The sequence below is a fragment of the Paramisgurnus dabryanus genome, chromosome 14 (genome assembly GCF_030506205.2).
Source record: "Paramisgurnus dabryanus chromosome 14, PD_genome_1.1, whole genome shotgun sequence".
Taxonomy (NCBI): Eukaryota; Metazoa; Chordata; class Actinopteri; order Cypriniformes; family Cobitidae; genus Paramisgurnus; species Paramisgurnus dabryanus.
Window position 1 is genome coordinate 9,736,908 of NC_133350.1, and position 10,613 is coordinate 9,747,520.

Consider the following 10,613-nt stretch of genomic DNA (forward strand, 5'->3'; position numbering starts at 1 on the left):
TGAATCCAAGATTCTTTTTCAATGTTGTCCTCTGCATTTACTTTAATTTTCCTCATATTCCACTATGGAAAACAATAAACATTTATTGATAAAAGCAGTGTGAGCAGGTTGATTGCCTCTGAACTCATATAAATGGCAGCATTGTCACAAAAGCTTTCCTTTTGCTCTGGGGCACAATGCCATCACAGCCACTGACAGCTTGGCACTGTTACTAACTGCCACATGGTTTTATTAGACAGCAGCCTGCCATGACCTTGACATGGGCAGTTCTATGCATTACACAAACATAAGCGTAATGATGTTGGCAGGATTTACCCACGGGCAAGAAAAAGTCCACATACAGTTTGCCTGGTCTTGTTTGATGTTTCTCTGCATTAATATGGAAATCAAAATGTGTTAGTGGGATTGGAAAATCCCACCCAACAAATGTTGCGTGATTTATAGCAATGTATGCTGACCACAAAGCAACGTGATGTTTTTGATAGAGTAATTACATGTTCAACATGTGGCATTAATAAATAATAATAATCAGAGTATCAATATGCCTTGTACTCTCTACTATGCCATTTTGGGAAAATGAGCTAAAGGAGTTTAAATTAAAATAGGGCAGTCATGATTTAGGGAGTCCTGCTGTGCAAATATTCAGATTGAAAAATGGACTAGAAAAGGTTTTTTTTTAGATACATTTTAGAACAGGCTTGCCAACTATATCTCATACGTTTACTTATTTTGTGAATTCGTATGAATTCATATAATTTCATTTAGTTCACTCTGTGTTCGCTGAAGTAACATTGGGATTAGGAGTTGGGTTTCATATGTGCTTTATTCAGATTATCGTACAATTTCGTACAATTCACATTGTTTAAAGCCATACAAATCACACAAATCATTTAACTGTGAGATCGGACAGGTTGTGCAAGCTTATGCAAAAGTTCCCATTACAACTTGTTGGTGTTCAGAGTGGTTTAAGGATCTACAACAATTCCTTTAAATGTTAAAGTTTATGTATTTTAAATAAATCATTCTCATAAAACAAATTTGGTCCAATCTAAAAAAGTAAGTTACCTGGTTAAAATTTTGAGTTAATTCAAATTTAAATTAGTTGACACAACAATTTTTACACAACTTTTTAGGTTGAATTAAACTAAAATTTTAACGCATCCAGGTTAACTTATATTTTTAAGTTGAACCAACAAATCTTTTTCACAGTGTGTAGTAAAAAAGTGTCTGACTATGTCCAAAACTTGTGAGTGATTCTCACGAAATCCAGATTTAAAAGGTGTTCAGCATCAGAATTTTTAAAAAGCCATTTTTTTTGCACATATAAGATTAAGGTCTGAACTTACTATAACCATTATTTTTAGAGGATTTAAAAAATATTTCCAATAGAATTATTTACATTTTTTTAGATTATTATTATCAAAAATTATCATTACCGCAACATGATATTACATTAAATATATGCAATTTTAAACTCATGTTTCGGTAATGAGAACTAAAAAGTTGTCTAGGTACTATGACAAACAAAATCTCAACTTTTATCTGGAGAGAAAAAATAAGATCTGCTTACTTGGTAGCCATCTTGAGTGTCACAGTCAATTATGTCCCTTCCAAATTTTTTTTTGAAAATGTCAGTTCCTTCAGGACTTAAACAATGATTGAAAATTGTTGCGGAGGATCAGAAAATTGGTCTTGGACACATTTATATTCCTTATTATTGTCTCTACTTTTACCAATGATCACCAAATACCACATGTTTCTTTACTGTAAATGCTTATAGTATAACATGCACTGAACCTTTTTATTTTTTTAGATTTTTTAATTATAAATTTTCCATGTCAAAGAACCCAAATCCAGTCATGGACATGTTGCGGTAATGAAAAAAAATTCCCCTAAAATGTGGAAAAAACAACAAAATTGGTTTGTATGGTGTCATTTGAAATAATGTGCAAAAAAGTACATGAAGAGATGTATGCTTCTTATTTTGATAGCATTTACTTTTTTTATCATGACCCCTCATAAGTCTAATTTCGCGAGAATCACCGTTGTGTGTTTATTGAGTCATTAGTGAAGGTGCAGCAACAGGAAATCACTTCCAACCAGTGTTGGGTAAGTTACTCAAAAAAAGTAATCCACTACAAATTACTAATTACTACTTTAAAATTGTAATTTGATTACATTACTGATTACTACATGCAAAAAGTAATCTAATTACTAATTACTTTACTTTTAAGTTACTTTGACAACATCAAATGTAAAAAACTACAAAGTGAAACTGTCAGAAACAAGGACAGATAAACCCAAACGCAGTGTTAATGTGAAAATGTTTCTTGTAACATTTGAAAACAGTAATGATTACAGTGCATATTTGAATGCTTAAAGCTATTTTTGGTGTGATTTTGCCCCCTCCTAAAATTACTGGTCATATAGTGATCCAGAAATATTTGTAGCTTTTATAATAAGTTACAGATGTTTAACATTTCTCATTAAACATTCTACATTCATTAACATCTATCTATCTATCTATCTATCTATCTATCTATCTATCTATCTATCTATCTATCTATCTATCTATCTATCTATCTATCTATCTATCTATCTATCTATCTATTGTAGCAGTGTTTAAAATGATGTTCTTGGATGTTTATTACAACTCTGTTCTGTAAGGGTTAACGCTGAGTTTCTGTTCTCTTTGTCATGTATTCCCTGAAATGTGATTGGTTAGTGCAACAAGGGGAGGGTTTTTTTGTTTTTGTTTTGGGCTATGATGTTGTGCACGCTCTGGCGCGGGCGCGCGACTGGATGTGCGTGAGCATCGTCCTACGGGTGCTCTGTTAAAATAAAGCCAGCAGTTTACTTAAACGAGTGTCTGTGCATTTCTCTTGAATGCTACACTATCTACATCCATTCGCGGTCGCGGAGACAGAAACTATAGTTTTAACACGTCGTCGCATTCGCGAGGGCTTTTTGGTCAAGTTAAAGAATGTTAATATTCATGTTAGTTCGTTAAATATAACAATTAAAAGTTGTTTTGGTAATTGTTTAAATAAACATATGATTACTTAATGCAGTGCACGCATTGAGCTCATGATAAAATAACATAGTTAAATAATGTTAACAAATAAAACCTTATTGTACATTAGTGATTTAAAAACACACCTGTACGACCGCTTCTAGCAGACCAGATGTCATCGCGCAAAGCCCACTCTGAAATGCCAAGGTTTTGGACATGTATTGTCTGTATTCCACTTGAAGTATCAACCACCTCTCACATAGCATCCATTTGCTTGCGTCTCAGACGAGTGAGTACTAGCATATGCTCGTTAACTGACGCTGCGCGCATGCTCGCAGACGTTGCCGTGCAATGGCAAAACGTCATTTTAAAATACATTTTAATTAATTTTTCAACACTTAATTTGTAACGCTAGTAACGTAATTTTGTTGTCATTGGTAACTGTAATCAAATTACATACATTTAAAATGTAAAGCGTTACGTTACTGCGTTATCAGGAAAAGTAATTAGAGTACAGTAATGCGTTACACAGTAACGCGTTATACCCAACTCTGCTTCCAACATATGTGTGTCAGTAAATAAGCCTCCACTCCAACCAATCAAGATAAAAGAAACTCTTTGTTGTTTCCCTTCAGGGCAATGAAATACTGGAAACCCCAATAGAATAAATCTCACAGTACAGCCCTGGGTCGTTCTGACCAACATAAAACAAACCCATAATGATCAATGCTGACAATGGGAGTTAAAATCAGTGTTGTTCTAACAATACAATCAGATAATGAAGAAATAAGAAGGAAGTCGTCTGTTATTACAAAAGCACATAATGAAAGAATGAGAGAGAGTGAGATTGGAAGCTGATAACAAGAGAGGGCGGAGATCAGGTGAACCACATTTCCCAAACGCTCCCTTTTGGATCTGATAAGGTGCCAGGCTTTGTAGGCACCCATATCGCTCAGAGCGGTATTAGCGTGAGAGAATCAGGTTTTGGGTTATGGGACAGAACATGTTGTGAAGAGATAATTGGGATGGAGATGATACCACAAGATGCTGATGTGGCCACACAAAGGGACAAGCTGGTGCTTGGCATGCGAATTATGCACGACATGTGCATTAGTGTCGGATCCTCAGCGCACACAAATGCTCCCAAATACCACCCAGACCACGACAAGGAATCGCCCGTATCCTAGATGTTTGTCACGGTGAGATATCTGGTGGTTCTTTGTTCAGAAGCAGCAAAACATATGTGTTTGCCTTCACTCGTATTCAGGAGGACCACTTAGCCCTGCATAACATGAGGGACAAACACTTTGATGTCATGTCAGGGCATTTTATCTATGAAACAGTTTTGATTAAAGCTACTTTAATTGTCTTACAGTGCAAGAACAACAAGAAGTCAAAAACGCAATGACGCAATGTGATATCGTCTTCATTTTACATTTACATTTAAATGCTATGTATTTTAAATATAGGCTACCTCATAATATCCATAATGCAAGTAAATAGTAAAAAATGTAATGCTAAAAACTACTTATGCATATTTTTAAAGCAATATTTCCAACTCCTGGCCATGGAAAATAAATACAAGGATACTTGAACATGACCTTTAAATAAAAACGCATACATTTGTGAGGTCGAAATCCTGCTTTTTATAAAATATTAGCTTCACATTTCTATCTCAGTAAATCTCTTAATACCATAGTAACTGTGTTACTATACCTGGGACAAGACGTCATTATTTTCTGTGCCATTGGACATTGTTTTAGCTTAACATCTGGGCACTGAACATTTTAGCTGTGCTTAACTGACAATAGCTATTTTCAGAAGTTGAGAAGTAATGGTCAGGAAAACATTTAATAAAACAGACCCCCGACATACATTGAATAATTTTGAGATTTAAAGGCTTTATGTATGTCCCCTGCTGCTACATGCTGTTGTTATTTACATAAGAAATCTCTCCAGGAGTCCGTGGAGTCTTTCATAGAAAATCATTGAAGGTAGGCGTCCTGTGGTCAGTCCTTACGAATCAAAGCCTGTCCCGAACACATGAAAACCCGTTAATGTTTCTCTCCCTATGACTCAGTTTTAAAGCTTTGTCACTTTGAATGCGTAATGCAACGCGTAAATGCCCGAGGCATCTACACCAGACCACATCCTGACCCCTGACCTGATAAAACACCACACACTGTGACTATGTATTGTGACTCTAAAACCTTTCAAATATTTGGCATCATCTTAGTAATTGTTCAGGTTATATTACTTCAAAAGTGACTTAACTTAACCTGACTGTTTTTGTTGTAACCATGTTTTACAATGGGCAAAACCATGCTTTTACTACAATAACCATGGTTTATCCATGATTTTCCTGGAAAAAACATTGTTATTTTGTAATAACCATGTAGTAAACAAGTTTATTTTTTATGAACAAAATATGCAAAAAATCTCAAAGATCAAATAACCCATACAATGGCAAGGTTTTTAAGTCACATTAATTCATTCCCTGCCAGCTTTTTTTTTTTTTTAAGTTGCCCGCCAGCACTTTTTGTGATTTTCACAAGTTTCACAAAATCAGGAAATTTTTCTTCTATAAATCGTCGCTGTCTGATGAAAACCATGTATGGCCATTTTGCCGATTTTGAGATTTTTCGACGGATTGAATGTCCAGGTTCATTTCCGTATACACTATGCTTCACATATCTAAATGGCCAATGAAAAGTTGTGAAATCATGTCATCTGATTTTCACGTATATCCATTTGGTGTCAAAGCTGTCAATCACGCCGCGTATCTCTCGCCTGTGGAAGCATCTCGCCGGTCTCGTGAAGTTTCATCGAAGCTCGGCACTGGATAGCCGAATAAACATAGCTTGGTGAGACAATGACTTTCCTTCATCAAGGTAAACGTTTCCCCCCTGACGCCAGACGTACGTCTAGGAGTGACAAAATTACGATAGGACTGTGCAAACAAAGTATCTGTCTAGCATTATCATGTCAGTGTATTGATTCATTGTCCCTTGCAAGAGACATTTAATACATTTATAATTAATATTAAATAAACTAAGCGTATTTACTAAGACATAGGCTATTTAATAAACTGAGCGTATTCATCTGTCAATATGAAATGCGACTTGGCCATTCTAATTAATGATCGGAAGAACGTGTATCGACCCCTGTTACTGTAAAATATGCAAGTATGTCCATTTAAACTCAAATAATGTGGATTATATCATTACACTGGCAAGAATATGGTTACATGTAAAGATGCCGTACCAAGTATGACAAAGCTAAATTCAACTGCTTTTGAAACACTGTTTTTTTCACTTCCTGAAAAGTAACCGTTTTGGACATACGCGAGTTTCATCGGGCAGCGACGAAATATATAAACATACAATATATCAAATTAAAGAATACACCCTCTGCATTTACACAAACAAACAAAAAACAAACAAAACAGAAAAAAGTTTAATCCTATCTTTATTTGTTCTCTTTTTATCACCTCTCAAATATGGGTACACTGAAAAAAATAAAGGCTGGATTTACTTAAAAATATAGTGCATCATTTTTGCATCCATTTATGCAATTTATGCAATTGCTTAACCTTTCAAGTAAAACTTATTTAAAAAAGTGGATGCAAAAATGATCCACTATATTTTTAAGTAAATCCAGTTTATTATAATTCTTCAGTAATATCTAATTTTAAGCAAAAAGCTGAGATAATTGCATTTGTGTAAAGGACTTTTGACCCAGCGATAAGATTCAGAACAATACTCAAGACAAACACAAAGTTTACAATGTTGTTTAAGTAGTTGATGCTTCAGTTTTTTATAAATTGGGTATAAGTGCCACCTAGTGGATAATTGCGGAAATATAGATTACCGTAAAAACTCATTAGCGTCATTGGAAGGGAAACTGTGAGGAATAACAAAAATATGAACCCAATCGCAGACGTAGACACAAAATAATAATTTATTGACAACAAACAGGAAAAACAAAACCCACGAGGGGGCAAAACAAGACAGGATGAGGGAATCACTAAACTAACATTAAACTAACAATAAACTTCACACTACATATAACAGACTAGACTAGATATTATAAATACTCACAAATGTTAAACAGGAACACGACAAGGATTGCAACACGGATACAACAAGGGAAGTAACAAGACGCACACAGAACAGCAAACACAAGGACAATAAATAGGGACAAAGTAAATTACATACACCTGGAAATCATTACATTAAGGGATCGGGGAAAAAGTGACGAGACCCGGGAAATGCGTGGTCAGAATAATTCAATACTAAAACCACGCATTTCCCACATAGAACATGGTACTGCCAGGACCCCGAACACAAAGACTAGATATAATTAAACACATGATTTTGATGGATCCTGACAGTAACGTTTTCTCTTAATTGATGAGATAATTCGTCAACGGCAGGGAAAGAGTTAAGAATTATAAGCTGACAAAACATATTAGCCTAAATATATCCAAAATACGCTGCATACTTAAAAGCAAAGTCGGAAACTGTGAGACTCTATCTATTGTAAAAGACATATCTGACCCTGGACCACAAACCAGTCATAAGAAGCACAGGTATATTTTTAGCAATAGCCAATAATACATTGCACAGGTCAAAATTATAATTTTTTTATGCCAAAAATGATAAGAATGTTAAGTATATTAAATATTTTCTAAATTTCTTACCATAATAAATAAAAAATATATTTATTATCAGTAATATGTGTTGCTGCTACCCAGTCTCACGAAATGTCGTGCTATAGTCACGTTACTTTTTGATTCTTTTTTCTTGATATTGTCACGAATGTCCGTGTTTTTTCGTGATCGAATATCACAAATTTCTGTTTAGGTGTCATTGTCACATATTGGTTACACAACAGCTTTTTCCTATTTTCAAACCATTGTCACTTCGGTTTAAGGTTAGATTTGGTGTTTGCGTTAGGATGTCACTTTAAGTATTGGTTTATACATTTTTTTCTGTTTTTTTTATATTTTCTGATTTTTTTAACCATTGTCGCCTGGCGTTAGGGTTAGAGTTAGGTTATGTAAACTACCCCTAAACCAAAGCAACAATGGTTAGAAAATAGGACAAAATGTTGAGTAACCAATACCTTACAATGACACGTAAACAGAAATTTGTGATACGATCATGAAAAAATGCGTAAATTTGTGACACTATCACAAAAAAATCAAAAAGTTACGTTACTATAGCACGAAATTTCATGAGACTGGGCTGGTTGCTAAGGACTTGATTTTGACAACTTTAAAATTGATTTTCCTAAATAATATAAATCCATAAAATCAAAACTCATAAGACTTTTGTATCAGGATTCCATTTTAGTAATGTATTGCCCATCTGCAGAATTTCATTAAAAAGTATGAAATTACCAATTTACCATGTAAATTTCCTATGTAAATACATGATTTCATTTTTCATGTATTCACAAATGACACACTCGTGATGCATTAAATCCTTCTTAAAAACAGCTTGGCATCAGCTTAAGAAAAATTACATCTAGAGCTGAAAAGAAGTGAGGTTTGAGTTTCATTCCGGTGTAGGTGGAGGGGCGAGACAAATTTTAAAGCAGCCTTTGCTTTCTCCGTGTCTCTGTCTTTCTCTCTTGAGGAACTCAGCAAAAGGAATATTTGATAAAACAGGAAAAGTCTGACTTGGAAAGCCTGCTGAGTAGTGAATTAGTAATGGAGAGGCCTTTCTGCTTTGCTTGGTGCATCTGTGTGTATCTGTGCATGCAGGTGTCTCTACAGTCTCTCTACTGACAGTCAAATTTATTGCAAATATCCCCCTACCAAAGCAATACCCCATCCCTGAGAGCATATATGGAATTTTTCATTGAATGAAACAATGGTCCAGACTGTCCTGGACACAGCACATCATCATAACCCAGTCAGACATGAGAAGCTGGACTTCTTCCAAGACACATTTGTCCCCTTCTGTAGCTTTATATTTGTGGTCTGGTAATGTTTCAAGCTCGAGTATTTACACCCCAAGCTCAGTCTGACCCTAAAGCTCCTTCGTAGCAGCCACTCATACAGACAGCTGTACGCAACACTCATCTGCCAAATCAGTTTGAAACGACCATGAAGAAAATAGCGTCACTCACAACCCGTGTTCACTGATATCTGTTGACAGTCCATATTGTCAGTGCCAAGAAGCAACAAAGTTAAAAGTAGGTCTCAACGTTTCGTAGGAAAGGTGACGGCACAGTCGTGTTTGAACACGATTCATCACGTCTATCAAAATGGGACATGTTGTAGGACCTTGGGTTCTGGTATAGTCTTGTAACCCAAATGCCAAACTGGATGAGAATTCGGATAAGAAATACGATCCCTTTTAAGACCCAGAGAATGATAAGATAATGTAGGTCTTCACTGTCTGAAAGGTTGCTTGAACCCAGAATCCCTTCATTACTACAGTCCTTTACAAAGGTATTGAGGTTAAGGTTACTAAAAAATATAGGTTGACAGCATTTGATAAATATAGACAGTTCGTGTCATCTTGCTTTAGAAAGAGACAATAACTCATTTCAACACAGAACAAGTTCACATCTGAGATGTCCAACGAGCAATAAGTTAAAAACAGCCTTTGACACATCAGCGTTGACTTTCCACACTTCAAAGGTTCTTAATGGCTCCTAATTTACGGCCTCTTCGGTTAAAGAGCCTTGTGTTTATTCTGTCGTAAACCATCATTATTCACAACCTTGTCATCTTGCCTCCCCCAAACGTGCTTTGAGACCACGACTTGACACCGCTGAAAAGTGAGTGTGTGTGTGTGCACGTGTATCTATCAATCGCTGAGATAAGCTTCTCAAAGCAAAAACATAGATGTCTACTAATACGTTGACAGAAGAGAGCAGAGGAGGTCACTGCATTTAGATTTAAGCATTTTGCAGATGATTTAATCCAAAGTGACTTACAAAAGCGAGGAAAACAACAAAGTTATTTGTTGTAAGAAAGCAATAATATGAAAAGTGCGGCCATACAAAGTCACATTCAGCTTACGAAGTTTCATAGAAGCTGGTAGCTGGTTTAAGCTGGTCCTCCCAGCATGGCAAAGCTGGGTCAGCTTGTCTTCCAGTCTGACCAGCCAAGTCCAGGTAGACCAACTTAAAAAGTGACCAAAACACAGCTAGACCAGCTTGCTTCACCAGCCAAAATCAAGCTGGGAGACCAGCTAAAACCAGCTCACCAGCTTATGCTGGTCTTAACTGGATTGTTTAGTAGGGATCCCTGACATTCATGTTAATTTTGTTTAGGATGAATTGATCTATCATAGCCCAGACAACCTGCTTGTATAAATAAGCAGTGACCCTACTCGTAGAGCATTGTGTTAACAGTGCAAAAGTTAATGAGTTCGATTCCAGAAACACTTAACACATACCGATAAAATGTATAGCTGGAAAACTCCAAATTGGAGTAAAAGTGTTTATACTCTTCCCAAATCCCAAAATGTTGTTCCAAAACAAACTAAAGATCCACAAACATATTCTATCTGGCAAAATCACTATCATCAATATGCAAGTCTGTTAACCTAGCACACTTCAAAAAATTATTTTCAAGAAA